Source organism: Macaca fascicularis, chromosome 15 (assembly GCF_037993035.2).
Source record: "Macaca fascicularis isolate 582-1 chromosome 15, T2T-MFA8v1.1".
Classification (NCBI taxonomy): Eukaryota; Metazoa; Chordata; class Mammalia; order Primates; family Cercopithecidae; genus Macaca; species Macaca fascicularis.
In genome coordinates, this window is record NC_088389.1 from 94,710,507 (window position 1) to 94,727,676 (window position 17,170).

The 17,170-nt window shown below is 40.4% G+C and overlaps 1 long non-coding RNA gene across 1 annotated transcript in view; it reads left to right on the forward strand.

The window, feature by feature from the left end:
* The window catches only part of LOC102123186 (uncharacterized), a 148,213-nt gene that overhangs the window by 107,629 nt on the left and 23,414 nt on the right, over nucleotides 1–17,170 (forward strand). The window lies entirely within an intron of this gene.

The following is a 17,170-nucleotide window of genomic DNA, read 5'->3' on the forward strand; positions in this document are numbered from 1 at the left end:
GTGTTGGGATTATAGGTGTGAGCCACTGCGCCTGGCCAAGAACTGCATTTTCTAGAAGCCCAGGCTAGGTCTGAGGTTCATGAAGGAGTCTAACATCTATATTGCTTGGAAAATGCAGCTTTTAGGTTTTAGGTATCAACTTCTATCTTTGGGGTTGGGAAAATCCTTGAAATTTTTAGCTGCAGAGGGAATCCATGAAGAAACAGAATGTGGGAAATCCAAGGGATTACAGAAACAGTCCTGCAGGCAAGCTGCAACCCATGAGATCCTAGCCACTAACAATTCACAGTATATAGTAAACTGTTCTGATGAGTGTTAGGAGATTTTTCCTTTTTTAAGAAATTCAAAACACACTTCAAAGTATATTGCTCCATTATTGTTTTACAAGCAACTTCTAAAAGGCTGAGGCATCTGCCCTTGGTTTCTGCTCCTCTGTTGGGCAACATTATGAAGCTTGTATAGCTGAATGCTGACAGGTGAGTTGAAACTGTGACAATGACAGTTAGGAGCCAATGTTGTGCAACAGCGTCTGGCTCCAGGTTCCCAGTTTGGATCTCAAGGAAAGGAAAGTCTTTTATCTGATATGTTTTGGATGTGTTCAGGGGCTGGAGGTTGAGTGGGTGGGAGTGGGAGACATGGGACGGTAGGAAGAGGAAGACACACGACTCTGTGGATATTAACCAGCTGGTGAAGGAAATTTTTTAAAAGGAAATGGAATTTATTACCTAGCCCTTGAATAAGCAGTAAGCTGGGAGACCATGATTTAGGTTAGGGGTAAGGCAGTGGGTGACATCTTGCTGTCCAGGGAAGAAATTAGAGAGTCATAAATATATTTGCATGTATATATATTATATATAAAAAGGAAAGAAGTTATATGTATAGAATATATATATTAAGGAAAGAAGTAAGGCAGAAAATGGAAGGAAGGAAGGAAGGAAGGAAGGAAAGAAGAAAGACAGACAAAGAAAGAGGAAAAGAAACAATTTCAATGCCATTGGCAAACACTCGACCATGAGTAATAGTACTTGTTGAAGAACACAAAGCTGATATTGACAACTTAGAAAATAAACTTTTATCTTCATTTGGAATTTCTAGAAAGTTTTTTTTCCAATGAAGGTGAGTCCTGGCTAACGGAACAGTATTATCTAAAAAGTAGTTCCATTTCCCCCCCTCTGGCAGCATTGCTATTGTTTCAAAAGATCCCTCCATGATGGAAACCCCTTATAAGGTCCAGCACCCTGTGTTCACCACCAGTGTGCTCCACAAAGTGAGTAGGAGGAAAACATATACACCTCATTGGCACAATCTGTGTACAGTGTGCTGGGCAGTAACTAGTTAACCCCCAAAGGCCACAACTTCTTCAGTGCCAAGTGGGAAATAAAGGAGACCACTCTCATCTGCCCTGTAAATGAAATGCCTGATCAGCAGCCAATGGCATACAAACTCCCCCAGCAGATCACTGAGAAATTGAGGTGTTTCCATGGATATTTAAGGCTGTAAGTCTTGAAGGAGAGGAATTTAGGGGTTCCTGCTCTCTCCAGGGCCATCTAGCTAACAAAGGCCTTTATTCTAGACAAGAAGAAGCCCATTTCAACTACTGGAGATCCAGTTACCATTCAATACCTCACTCTTAATTAAAGTAAACTTCTGAACATAGAAGCTTGTGGTCAATCAACACAAAGAGGTTGATTATCCCGAAAATCGACTTTTCTGGAAGTAAGTGTTCAAATGGAGATGATCAAGTCATAATATTATCTAAGAAAGGCTATAGGGGACATTTGGAGACTTCTTTTGGACTTATACATCTAGCTTTTATTTCCTTTTAACCATCTTAATAGATTTTTAATACATCCAGAGAATTAAAATTTAAAAGTGTTGAAATATAGCCAGGTTTGAGCTTGTTTAGAAACTGCTTTTGGAGCACACGCTGTTCTTAATTTGTTAGTAATTGGAAGTAATTACTAAACAGCTTCTGCTAGAGGTGAAGGGTTCTATGTTATCTTAGATGATGCATAATAAATGACTCATGGTAAACCCACATTAGTTCGCTTATCCATGATTTAAGAATAATTTAAGTCAATAATAAGAAAGTAGTAGATAAAAAGGAAAATTAAACTTTCAAACAACAGCTCCAAATGTTATGGAAAATGAATGAGATTGTAAAAGGTGAATAAAAAATGCAATCTGGTTGGAATTTGGTTTTGCTTGCAAATTCGTTAAGCATTTATTTCTAAACTTGTTCTATAGAATGTTAATGCCGAGAAGCTAGTGCAATGAAATCTTAGGCCTTGGGCCAGTGGGAGGCCTACTTCTACTGGTTTTAGTTCTTGCTTTCTCACATGAAGTCTGGCAGCCTCAGGCCATGCCATCATTTCCTTTCAGAAAATCCAGGTTATTGGTACAGTTGAAGTTTTACTGTCTATTTTCTTGGCAAGGTTTCTGCAACTCCCTCTTAGAAAATAGACAGATGGGAAGGTGGATTGAAGCACACAATCACTGCATCCAGGGAAGGTCAAATTTTGCTTTGTGAAATGCCCTTCCCTGGGCCAGAAATATTAATTAGGCAGTAGTGACACCAGCTGGTCTTCCTGGGAATCCTCCCTCATGTAATTCATTAGAAAATGAACAGATTGCTGTGGTCTGCTTAAACTGTATTAGGTACAGTAAAAGCTACATAAGAAAAGAAAAGGCCCTGATCTTGAAGGGTTTATCATCTGAGAGGTATAAAAATATATATAGATGCTGTCTCAACCCTATACTACCCATCCCTCACTCTAGAATTTTGTCTCAAGAGGTTAGGACAAGGAGAAGGTCCTGGTATCTATATTTTTATGAGGATTCTGATGATCACTCTGGTTTGGGGAGTGATCAAGAGAAAAACTGATTGCTAACATACCTGGATAAATACTCTAGAAATCAGAGAATGAAAGAACCATAGGAATTCAGAGTAAGCAAGATCATGTTTGTGTGAGGTAATCAGAGAGGCTTCCAGGAGGAGGAGATTCTTGTAGATTTGTGTGAAAAAGCAGAGAAGTTAAAAAACAATCACAGTAATAAGGTAATATAATCAGGGAGGTATCCCAGGATGGGGGAAAGGCATTTTATTCCCTACACATACTGTTTAATAATGCTCTAACTCTCCAGTGGAATTTCAGTTTTCATTCCGGATTCTTCTGGAACAAACAAAATGTTCTCCAATCCATACTTTCAATACCTAGTGTAATCATATTTACCCTGATTTTTCCAGGTGTGTCATTCAGTGTCTGGCCAGAAAAACAGAAACCACTCTAGATGTTTCAGATAGAAGGGATTTACTACAGATTTTGGTATTATGGACATTGAAACAGATAAGCAAGGGAGTTAAAGAAGCAAAAAGGGAAAAGGGTGACATTCAGAGATTAGTATCTGTAGAAAGCAGTTACCAGCCTTAGGAACTGGGGGAATAAAACTGAAGAGGAGTTGTCAAAGTCCAGGAGCAAGCTTTAAGGGATTCCACCCAGCCTGTGCTGGGACTGCCAAGGATGGTCTCCCTAGCCACGGCTGGGACCAATAAAGAACGGCAGTTCCAGCAGAACCTTGGGTCACTGAAGGGACACAGCTGTTTCCAGGAACAACAGCAGAAACAAGAGAGTATAGGAAAGAAATAATGGCTCTTCCTCTTGCCAGACATAACAGAAAGACAGGTAGTAAAGGCGTCTGGAAAATGTAGTTTGTGGATCCCCACAGCCCCAGCAATACAGACAGGATGGAATAGGGTGAAAGTGGAGCTGAGGGGCAACAGGTAGACAACTGATGCACCAGGTACAATGAATCAAGAAGTACTTCCTTCAGGAAGACAAACGGGCATGCCCCAGTTGGAGGTTCATGCATGCAGATATTAGTACCAAAATATGCCTGAGTGATGTGTCCATAAAATCAGAGAATGAAACCTGTGAGGTTTTGTGAGTACTATGTGACCATTCCATTCTTGTCTCATCTTTTCCTGTGTTAACTTGATTTACCCATCCATTTGTCCATCCGGTTGGTGCCTATTGTATATCAGACACTGTCAGGCTCCAAAGATAATGCCATGCAGCCCTCTTTAACTACCTTATGAGCCAGGCAGATAGTGAACAAATTTGATAATCACAGAAAATACTGCAAGTAATAATCATGTAATTCATTATTTATACTTTTCAAAGTACTTTCTCATCTTCTATCCTAAAATTCCTGTAAGATATTTTTAAAGATATTTTCATGTTGAGCTCATTTTATTTCCCCACCAACAAATTTTCCGTGAAGATTGCATGTCATTTTCTTAAAAATGTAAAGTCATTCACGTTTTTGCTGTTTTCTCACTTACTTGGTTCTTCCTCTCCTTTTTGATGAGTAAGATTTCCCCTCTGACCAGTGACTTTGCTGAATTTTTCCCATCTTTTTACCTATCAACAATTCAACCATCCCTGAGACTAGATATCCTGTGGCCGTTTCTGCCTGTCCTCCCACATTCTTCTTCTAATTTTATATGGCTTCTTTTCCTCTTGGGTTGGTACATTTTCCTCCATTGTTTTCACTAACTAGCTCTTGTAGATCCACCTTGGAGACATTTTGAGAGATAAGACATTGAAAGGAGTCCTTCTCTTCTCGCTTCATTCTTGGGAGGGTCTTGCCTCTCCCATCCCAAAACTTTATATTGAATTAAATCCACATTCTCCTTTCTACCAGTTTTTCTTACTTTATTTAAAAATCTTAACTGTATGTTCATATTTGATTGGTAATGACCAATGTTTCTCAAAGTATTCTCAAAGAACTACTTGCCTCTGAATCAACCAGGTAGCTTGCTAAATATCTAGATTTCTTGGACAACTTCAGTCCTATTGACTCAGAATCTCTGGTGTGGGGCCCAGAAATCTGCATAGTTAACAAGTTCTCCTATGTGATTCCGATTATGCAAAAGTGTGAGATGTACTGCTAGAAATCTTTGTCTTCAGCTCTGACATTTAAATTTTTATCTCCTTGGGTGCTTTTGAAAATATTTTTGTTGTTAACAGAATACTCTGACTTCCTTGATGGGCAGTAATAATTTGAAGTTTGCCCCCTTATTTCTGAAATCATTTTGCTCAGAGCCAATTGCTATCTTTGTGTATGTGTGTGTGACAGAGGTTTTCATTACATATAATAGAAGATTTCAAATAACAGCAGAGACTTATTAAAAAAAAGAAACAGAGTTAAATACGTGTCTAATTAGCAGGCAAGAAGGCAGATTTATTCTGTTAGAACTTCTTAAGGAAGAATCAATAATGAACCAATTATAATTCCTTCTCCTAGCTGTATACAGCCAAGATGCCTTCTAGGTTTGAAACCTTGTCTCAAAATATTCCTGTGGAATACTGCAGGTATTGATGCACTACAGATAGTGAAAATGAGGCTCAGAAAGAGTAGGGGACTTGTGGATGGTCACATAACTAGTTACTTGCAAAGCCAAGGTTGGAACCCAGTCCTCCTGGGGGTCTTTCACTCTGTCTGTCTCTAAGACAGACCTCCTTTTTTTTGGTTTGATGTCTGTGCTGAAACACATACAGATGCATACACACACACTTGCTCCTATTCTTCGCAATGTAATATAATGTGTGTCAAATATTGATCCTTTTTGCGCCTATCTTTTGCAAAAGCAAAGTGAGCTCCTTTCTTCAAGAGCAAAAAGATATTTGAACATACCTCTGTCATTGCTAGGGACACTGCGAATGAATGTGTTTTATTCCCTGAGTGGTGCTGACTGCAAATGGAGTGGGATGGTGTACACTGAAGTGAAGCAAATAGTCATGATAATTTCAAGGTCCACTGAAACAGCAGAAAACAAGTCAACTGCCACCCCCCAAAAGAAATGAAGCAACTCGAGGTGTAGCTCCCAGATCCCGAAATCTCATCAACTCAAAACAGCTTATAAGCGTTTCCACATTTGATCTCCCACTTCTAGATAATTTGCGCTAAGAGAAGGGACTAACGTTGTCAATCTTCCAAAATGGCTGAAAAATCCAGAGTCATTTAGAGTCAGCTTTGCAACATGTTATCTTTAGCATTTGAATTTGGGATTAATATATTTTGAGAAATTATAACATTTTAAATAACAATAGCATGGTGTTTTGCCAAACCCTTATTAACCTCAGTAGGGAAGGCATCACGTTCAAGAGGCTGAAGAGACCCATAGCCAGCAAACGAGACATGGGGTTTTATCAGGAGCTTATATAGAGGGGAGAGAATGCAGTGGTGGTGGGCTGGACAGGAGAACTGCCTTGTGGACAGAAATGGTACAGTGGTGGTGGGCTGGACAACATATCCGCCTTCCTATAGTCCAGTGGTGGTGGGATGGATAACATAACCACACAGCCCAGAGGCTGCAGACTAGGCAGGAAAACCACAAGCACTTGCAAACAGCATGCAGCTTATATAGCATTTTCACTTAACATTCTTCCCTTAACAATCTCCACCTGTCAGCCTTCATTTAACCCAAAACACTTGGCCTCAATCCCCTTCATTTAACCCAAACACTTGGCTTGATGGGGGCTCAAATGTACCTCATAGAGGAAGAATCAGTCTCCAGGTTGGCCATGCCTGAACTCCCTAACTTGGAACACAGATTCAGGTGCTTCTGCCATACAAAGTCATTCTAAAGGTTTAAGTTATTGCTCTCAGGGAAGTTTACCCTACACATGCTATTAAGAACCAAGAAATAATATGTGCCTTTCTCATTCTGCCTCTGGATTTAGGATTTCCTCCTCTACATAGTCCATATTAGGAATAGTGGGTGATTTCCCATTGCACCAACCAAAGTGGAATATTTCTCTCTGTTTTCATTATATATATATAGTTATTGTACCTATTTCATAGGATTGATGTAGGGGTGCCAGAGAAAATACAGGGTGCCTAGTCAAATTTTGATTTCAAATAAACGAATAAATTTTTGCTATAAACATATTTTAAGGCCTTCTCTTCCTGGTTTTTCCCAGAGTCAGGAAAAGCTGGACTGAGAGGGCAAAAGAAAAAAACAAAAATATGTTTTAAATATTTCAGAGAAACAGTGAATACATTTTTAGTGTATCTGAACTATTTCTGATGAACATTGAATAATTGCACCTGGGATATACTTATACTGAAAAATTATTCATTGTTTATCTGAAAACTCAAATGTAACTGGCATTATGTAATTTTATTTTCTAAACCTGGCAGCCCAGACTGAGGATTAAATAATATATATATAGTATCTGGCACAAAGTAAATGTTCATTAAAATTATTTTTATAATTGAGTTTCTACACACCCTAATAAGTGGTAATAATTAGCATTTGTATATTACTTTACTATCTCCGAAGTCCTCTCATGTTCACGATCATTCTGATCTTTTAATGGTTCTGTGGTATCCCCATTTACCAGATGAAGAAATTAAGCCTCATACACATAAGTTTTACTGGCTGCAGAGTAATCCATGGTATGTTTTACAATCTTTTACTTTATTGACATGTATTTTTGAATATTGATTAAATATTGGTTGCTATTATAAATATTATTAAATGAACATCTAAGAGCATGCTTTTTACAACTACGTTAAAAACTTCTTAGGTTAGAGATCAAGACTGTTTTTTCCTCCATTGCCACCTAAAAGTAATACTCAGTAAATATTGCCTAAACAAATGCAACTTTAGATTATTGCTAGCTTTGTCTAATAATGAAAAAATAAAATTAATAACATCTTGTAATACTATATAACAATAATATTAATAGCATCTTGTAATACTGTAAAGCCAGCCATATTCTAGATGGCCTACATTTCGTAATAGAATCTTCACACTACTCTGTGAAATAAGATAGCATTATTACCCTGTATTAGGGTTCTCCAGAGGGACAAAACTAGTAGGATATATGTATATATGAAAGGGAGTTCATTAGGGAGAATTGGCTCACAGGATCACAAGGTGAAATCCCACGATAGGCCGTCTATAAGCTGAGGAAGAAAGAAGCCAGTAGTGGCTCAGTCCAAAGCAGGGAAGGCAACAGTGCAGCCTTCAGTCTGTGGCCAAAGGCCTGAGAACCCCCAACAAACAACTGGTGTAACTCCAAGAGTCCAAAAGTCAAAGAACCTGGAGACTGATGTCCTAGGGCGGGAGGAATGGAAGGAAGCATCCAGCACGGGAGAAAGATGAAAGCCAGGACACTCAGCAAGCCAGCTTATCCCACCTTCTTCCTCCTGCTTTGTTCTAGATGCGCTGGCATCCAATTGGATGGTGCCCACCCACATCGAGGATGGGTCTTCCTCTCCCAGTCCACTGACTCAAATGTCAGTCTCCTCTGGCAACACCCTCATAGACACACCCAGAAACAATGCTTTACCAGCTATCTAGGCATCCTTCAATCAAGTTGACACCTAATATTAACCATCACACACCCCATTTTACAGATCAGGACTTTGAGGCACAAAGAGGTTAGGGAATTTTCTGCCCAGTTATTGGGCTAGTAAGTGGTGGGGCTGGGAGGCAATCTCAAGTGGTCTGGCTCAAAGCCTGCATCCTTTGCCATTGTACTATTCAGCCTCCAGCAGTGGAATCAGTGGCTCAAAGAACACGCACATTGCAAACATCCTGATGCATATTGCTAAGTCACCTTCCGGAAAGACTGCGCCTGTATATTCTTCCACCAGAACACATGAGGGTCTCAGTGCAGCCTTTCCAGCACTGAGTATTCTCATTGCAACTTTTTTCTCACGTTTGATAGGTTAAAAATAGTATCTAATAGTTTTTGTTACATTTATTTGATTACAATAAGTTGAGCTTTCTTTTTCATTGGGTTGAAAAAGTTATATTTCTTCTTTTATAAGATGTATATTTACATTAGTACCCTCTGGCATATTAGGACGGAACCAACCACCTACGTGACTTCGATTTTCATGACTTGCTAATGACTTGCAAAAGTCAGGTTTGCTTGTCTTTTAGCTTTGTGTTTGGACATTTGGCTTATAAAGTTTAAACATAAATAGAGAGAAATATGTCACTCTTTTCTTTTGTGATTTCTTCTGTTGCTCTTGTGTTTGGAAAGACAGCATATAGATTCTACTTTTTAAACTGAATATTGTCTTCCATTGTTTTTTCAAAGGCTCTCCCCAGGAAAAACAATCTTCAGCCTTTGAAATCTCTCCTTGGATACTCCTAATGTTTTAAATTCTTGACACCTGAAAAGATGAATTAATTTTTCTTTTGTAAGCTTTCCCCACCAACCTGTTTCCTTCCTAACATCTTCTCCTGAGAGGAGCCCTTTGTCTCTGCTTCAGGGACAATCTCTCCACCAGGGTCATGCCTGAGAACTTTGAAGGAGCGCACACCAAACCCCACTCCTACTTTTTTTCAACCCAGATTGCTAACCCAACTGTTCTGAATGATCATAAGGCTTTTTATTTTGTCTGGTGTTTTAGCAGAATTCAGCATTTGTCTCATATGTGATCTCAGCATTCCTGAGAAGCTCACAGCTCAGGGACTGTCTTTCTTTTACAGATGAACAAAGACTGAGAAGTTAACCCAGCCAATGAAACGTGTAGCTGACACTAGAAACTGGTTATTCTAATGCCTGCCCTTGTGATCTTTGTACTATTCCAAAGTTTCTTAGGAATGACTTACTATCACAACAGGAGAGCTAAAGCCTCACACAATCACGTTTTCTGTCAAGTACTAGTGTTTTAGAAGGTTCTAAAACTTTCCCACTCACACCGAACTGTTATTGGTTGGCAACAGGAAATACTCTTAACATTTGTTTTATGTGCACATCTTTTTAAAAGTCACTAGACAATGATGAGCATGTTTTATTACTGTAGAAGCAAACATTCCCATAAGGAGGGGCTTGTAGTTCTACTTAGTTGTTACTTTTTACATCCTTGCTCATTAGAAAGCCATATGTCTGCGGATTATCTTTTATGTCAGCCACAAGATGGTACCATTGCACAATCTAGAGAGCATCAGTCAGCCGAAAACATCTTCAGAAAGATTAATGTTCAATGTAGCACAAACACAGAAGAAACTTTACATTTATATTATAAAACAGCCCCAAATTGTTTTCTTCCTTTATTAAAGGTATAAAGGAAACTTGTATATGCTATAATTTGATATATCACTTTTCTCTCTACACCCACACTCTCAATCTGAAAAAAGCCAAAGTTCTGTTTGCTCCACGAGAACACTGTGATCTCCTTTACGTCTACTGAAGGAGATATTTGTCATTCTGATGTTGGGAGTTCATTAGACTTGATTGTAACTCCCCTTCCCTTCAAATCTCTTTTGAACGAGGCTGGTTATAGGAGGTCAGCACTCCTGAAAGAGTTCCAAATTCATTTTTGCAAAATGGGAAATGACTAAGAACAGTGGGTTGTGTCAGGATAAGATAGGATTTGCATTTAAGATCAAGCAGAGAGCAATCAAAGCATCATTTTATTATAATAGTGAAAAGTTAGAAACAACACACATGTCCAACAATAGAGGGAGTGAAACAATCATCTAGAGGCAAACTTTGCAGATTGTAAGTAACAAGCTGCAGAATAATATTTCACCACATAGAAAAAATACTCGAGATGAATTGTTAGGTGGAAAAAATGGATGGCAAAACAATATATTCAATTGTGTGCACGTATGTGCATGTGTGTTGATGGCAGACATGTGCAATAAATGAGTGACAGTGGTTCTCTCTGAGTGAAGCTAATTGACTTTCTTGGACCTTTGAGTCTTGTCTACATTTTTTATTATAAGCCTGCTTTATGTATGTGATAATTCGTCTAGAAGGTGAGAGGGCTCTGCTGCCAACTTAGGTCTCATTCTCTTCCCGGTGGGGAAGACAAGATGCCCTGATTGATAGCCTTGTCAGAACCACACAGAGGAGGAAGGGGGAATAGTTCCCCAAGAAAGGGATGTGAGAGAGACAGCCACCATGTGTGATCTTTGCCTGGACAGGGTTAAGGGCATTTTAAGGGCTTCAGGCTGGGCCTGTGTGAGGGGCTCTTTTAGAGACTGGCCAATAATTAGTTGGAAATCCTATCCATATTAGACCCAATATTGATTCTTTTGAAATATGCTATAAGGTGGAAGTTTCAAGATAGCAAGGAGCCCGGAGAATAGTCAAAAGTATCCACACCAGCCCTTTCCATCTTTTTGCTTTACAGGGATAGATAAAGCAGGGAGTAAGATATAGAGGATTTAGCCCATAACAGCCATTGCTTCAGAGAAGGGGAGTTGTTCTAATTCATTCTGTAGCTTCTCTTGGAGGAAAAATACCTGACGGTGCTGGCATCCAATTAGAAGGCAGTATCACTGAAGCAGTTTCAACAAGCAGGTCCTTCTCTGCACTTCAGTAGCAAAATTAAATCGAGGAATACAGGGGGACAGAGATTTTGTGATGCCCCCAAAGCATCACCATTACCTATTCCATTCATTTCAAGATGTGAAATGTAACTGTTTAAAAGGTGCACATGTATGAAGTAAATTGTTCAATAGTCACAGTTTGAAAATTACATTTTTGGCCAGGCGCGGTGGCTCACACCTGTAATCCCAGCACTTTGGGAGGCCAAGGCAGGCAGATCACGAGGTCAGAAGTTTGAGACCATCCTGGCCAACATGGTGAAACCCCGTCTCTACTAAAAATACAAAAATTAGCTGGGCATGGTTGTGTGCATCTGTAATCCCAGCTACTCGGGAGGCTGAGGCAGGAGGATTGCTTGAACCCAGGAGGCAGAGGTTGCAGTGAGCCGAGATCGTGCCTTTGCACTCCAGCCTGGGCGACAAGAGCAAGACTCTGTCTCAAAAAAAAAAAAAAAGAAAAGAAAAGAAAATTATGTTTTCCCTTAGATAGCAAAAATCATTAATTTCTAAGTGTTAGAAAGTATTTTTTAGCTCCCAAAAGGAGAATTTGGCCAGGGAGTTTGTACCACATTTATATAATTCAAATTGATTCCTGGTGCAAATTGAGTGGTCCCAGAAATATGTGCTGCTTCAACAGTTTGTCACCACAGAGCAGTCTGTACCCCGATGCTGGATGTGGATCAACTCGATCAGAATCATGTGGAAAGGATTTAACCTCCCACCCCCACCCCCTACCACTCTCAGATTCTGAATTAGTAGTTCTTCAGTGAATCTTGAGATTCCCCAATTTCCCCCAGGTGATTCTGAAATACAGCCAGGATGGGAAACTACTGATTTAGGTGACGGGGACCTGGAAGCTGTTAACTGCTCATACTCCACCTTAATGCATGCATGATCAGCGATGTCTGAGAATGGCATTCTGGGTACCCCAGGTGCTATCACGGTGCCAGGAAAGTTCAGTTTTATATAAGTAAGCATCATTTTGAGATGTGGAAATCACAAAACCCCATATTTTTCTGTGCTTGGAACTTAGGAAACAGGGAAGCCACTTTTCTGGTGGTTATCCCTAGTTCTGAGATATGCCATTTAATATTCCAACTTGTATTTTTCTTTCAGGTACATTTTTGCTTTCTGCAAACTTTTGTGCAGTACCTGCTAGTACCAAGCACAAGGCTCTGAGGTAGATAGAAATATCAGCCATTCTCCTTGTTCCTGAGAAGTCACTGCCCATTAGAGGCTAGGGAAGAATGGTGGAGTCCCTACCATTGCGTAGGGTAATACCTGCCAAAGTGGCAGGAGGTGGGAAGAACATAGGTGAAATAAGGATAATAGCACAAGATTCCTTCAAAAGTTAGATGAGCTGTCATAACTTTACAGCATCTTCCCTTGATTCTATTTTTAGGAGTCTCTAGGAAAATAATGTATTTAAGCAGATCTGGATCTCCCCAAGCCATAAGACTTTCTCCTTTTAGTCATCAGTCCCTAAGATTAGTTAAATTTAGAAAGTCTTGAATTTGAAGCAAATTAGAACTTAGGTGCACATGCTGTGTGATTTTTTTTATTGAAGGGTCACTGTGCAGAGGAATATCACCTCCTGAAGTGTAAAAGCCACACAGAGGAGGTGATTTGAAGTATCGATTCTGGACTGGGTGGTTTGCATGTTGACGACATGCTCACAGGCAAGTTGATGTTTGCTATATCTAGGAATTAGCTAACCATGGGAGGGGCAGTCCCACCCCAGGTCCACAAAGCCCCAAGATGTCAAAGCACCATAAAACACAGAAAATAAAATAAATGATTAATACAACCTGGTTAAAAAATAAAGTTATTAAAAGTTTTAAGATGGCAACAGCAAAGCATTAAACCAAGCCCATCTGAGCACAGGGTCCTGGCGACTGAATGGGTGGTACATACATGATGAAATTCTTTCTAGACTAAATCCTCCTGCCTCAGGACACTTCAGCCACCCTTCACAGCATAAGCAGAGCTGGTTCAATAGAAGTTACACAGTCACATCTTCAAAATAACAGGGATCCCACAGGAGAGGAGGGGACAAGACCCAAGACCAGACCTATTCATGGAGGCTGGACCAGAACGGGGCTGACAAAGACCCAGGTGCAATTATGGCCAGAGAAGGGGTAAGCAGACAGGCAGAGCCGAGCATGCTAGTGGCTGGGAGGACACAGTTCAATTCTCGATGCGTTTATTGTGTGATATTCAAAAGAACTAAGAAGTGGCCTCTATGTTTGAAACAAAAGTTCAGATCTTCAGGGCGACTGGAGCCAGGCTAAGGATTTTAAATTCATTTTGTAGGAGATGGGGACCCACTTTAAAGCATAAGAGAAGTAACGTGGTGTGATTTCTATGTTTTGGAAAGATGACTTTGCCGCAATGGAGTAGTGAGTAGTGAGAGAGACGAGGCAGGGGGCAGAGGCCAGTTGAAAGGTTGTAGTGGTAGTCCCATACCTAGTGGATCCCAGTGAGAGATCAGCAAGGAGGGGCACAGGCTGGGGGTTGGGGGTGGAAGGGTGTCCCCATTGGCAAGGCTAGGTAGGGAAAACCATCAGAACTGCTCTTACTGGGCCAGGATTTGTGAACAAGACTCCAACCTTTGAGTAAAGGAGTTTGCAGAGCAACACAGGCCACATACAGAAGCTCAAAGGAAAGGATTAGCACTTATGGGGAGGAGGAGCCTGGGGCTTAGGACTGAGGTCATATCCAGTGGAAGAAGTGTAGTGGGCCTTCAGGGACAGCCCGTAAAAGGCACTGACTCTGCCATGCCTAGTTCCCAACAATGCACTGTGGCTACTTCAATGCCTCCTGTCCTCATCAGCCGGGATTTGTCCTGAGCATGTGCTGAATCAGCCAATGGAAATTGTGTTTCCCCTTGTCAGGAACAGAGGAGCTGCCAAGCCTAGGAGCCAGGCCTGACCAAATGGTTTATGCATGCTTTTTAAAAAGAACCAAAAAACTATATTTTTTTCTTATTACAAAAATTAGAATTTTAGACAATACAAGTGAATACAATGAAAAAGCCAAGAAAAGTATAATTCTACCCATCCCAGGTCACTGTTAACATTTGAGGGCTCGCATCTTCAGTAGCTTCATCTTTGCAATTTTCCTTCTAGATTTACAAAAATAGCAGTCTTGTTTGCTATTTTGAAGGGATTATGATATCTTTTACCTTTTGAGGTTTCACTAATTTGTGGTTCCTATATATTCATATGTGTTTATTTTGAGTCTTTCTGGAAGCAGGAGCAGGTCTGCTGTTTTCTTTTGGATTTCCAATGTACATTGAGTATGGGTGAACTTCATACTTCAGTTTAACGAAAAGATATAATATTACACTAAATTTAATTAATTAAAAATAATATATTTTATTTATATATTACAGTATATAAAATACACTCTGTTATGTATATTAAATGCATATTAAATATAGCATATTTGATATTTAGAAATACTTATATTATGCAGCTTCTGTTCTTCTGTCCTTCCACACGAGCCACAGTTTCAGATTCATCATGATCCAGAGGAAAAGAGGCTGTGATCAAATCAAAATCCTCAAAGGTCTTGACAATTTGGAATGATGAAGGAAAGGAACCAGACTTAAAGAGATTTAACTAAGTGAGATGAAGTCCTATATTTACAGCTGAAAATCTAACAAGAACCCAAGAAGCACGCAACACTGGGCTAGAGACAAGGCAACACCCCAAGGCTCTGAGGGAAGGGTGGGAGGAGCAGGGCTGCTGTCCTGGAGGAGTCTGAGGAAGTGATGTTGCTCACTCATCTGAAGACTGTCACGTGGAAGGGAGAGCCACACTGATCCAGAAACCCAGGACAATATGAACTTTCAGTTATACTGATTTTTTTTTTTTTTTTTTTAGGTGGAGTCTTGCTCTGTTCCTAGGCTGGAGTGCAGTCTTGGATCACTGCAACCTCTGCCTTCTGGGTTCAAGTGATTCTCCTGCCTCAGCCTCCCGAGTAGCTGGGATAACAGGCATGCACAACCACATCCGGCTAATTTTTGTATTTTTAGTAGCGACAGGGTTTTATCATGTTGGCCAGGCTGGTCTCGAACTCCTGACTTCAAATGATCTGCCTGCCTTGGCCTCCCAAAATGCTGGGATTACAGGCATGAGCGACCATGCCCAGCACGATTCTCTTGAATTCCTTTTGCTATCTCTCCATTCATGTCCTCCTGCAATTGCATGCTTCATTTTTAACTGTTTATTTTTTTGGCCATTAATATAGGATTTTATCTCTATTAGATAGTCTCTTTTTAGATCTAGTTCATGGTTCCAACGTGTCAAGGTCCTTTGGGATTCTGATAGTCAGTGAGCCTCAAACCCAAGTCTTCCAATAAAAAGCACATTTGACCATCAAGCCATTGTTATATCATAATCCTCCATGTGCATGTGAAGAACGGAGGGCCAAAAGGGATAACTGCTTGTACGAAGCCCTACAGCCCAGTGAGGGTGTATCAGAGCCAGGACTACACCTGAGTCTTCTGACTGTCAGGCTAATGTTCTTCCTATGGCACCATGCTCTCTCAAGACAATTTTGATCATATGGTAGAACTTACAGGTAGAAGTCCTAGAAACAGTATAACCGAAACCTGCCCTTAGAGTAGTACATGCATCAACATTTTGCAATCAATTCTTCTGACAGAACTAGAATTGGTATTATTGTTCTTATTTTACAGATGAGAGAATCAGGAAGGTTAAATATTTTTATTCCATGTCAGAGAGCAAAGTGGATGCTCATATCCAGAAAACAATTAGATTAGAAAGATTCTTAAAATATCTTCGGGAATGCTTCTTCAGAAGATCTAGAAAGGCGGCTGAGTAATCCATCAGGCATTATTAAAATGGGAGGACCTCAAGGTCTGACTGGTGGAGATACTAGTCTTAACAATGTGCAAAAATTCCAAGATGAAGCTGATTTTCAAAGAGACACATAAGAAAGCATCTAAGTACTTGTGGTCTGATTAGAATTCTGAGTCTAGTTCTCTACATTTAGAAATAGAGAAATGGAGAAAATTTTCAGGAAAAAAGACATCATTCTTTTGCCCATTATTTGTTCTGTTTAATTAAGCCCTTCGTTAACATAAACCAGGTTTAGATTATTCTCACCGAAGAGCTTTGAAGAGGTCTTTGAATACCAAAATTGCCACCTTGCTTCAAGTATAAACCAGCAAGTTCTTAGAGACCAATTCCACTTTGAATTAGAACAACAGAATTTAAGAGCAAGAGGGGTCCTTCAAAACCGGCTCCAGGCCACGCTACTATCCTCCTTTTCTTAAAGCTGAGGAGCCGAGGTTCAGAGGCATGAAATGGCTTCGTCAAAGTCATCCATTAGGCTTTGGCCATGCTTGGCTTAAGAATAGGGGTCTTGTGCAGGCCGGGCACGGTGGCTCACGCCTGTAATCCCAGCACTTTGGGGCGCCGAGGCGGGCGGATCATGAGGTCAGGAGATCGAGACCATCCTGGCTAACACGGTGAAACCCCATCTCTACTAAAAACATAAAAACAAAATTAGCCGGGCGTGGCGGCGGGCGCCTGTAGTCCCAGTTACTCGGGAGACTTAGGCAGGAGAATGGCGTGAACCCGGGAGGCGGAGCTTGCAGTGTGCCGAGATCGCGCCAATGCACTCCAGCCTGGGCACAGAGCGAGACTGTCTCAAAAAAAAAAAAAAAAAAAAGAATAGGGGTCTTGTGCACTCCCTACCCAGTGCTCTTTCATTTCTCTGCCTCATGATGCTCTACTGCCTTCTGGCTGAGAAAGCTCTATAGTAAGGGCTTTC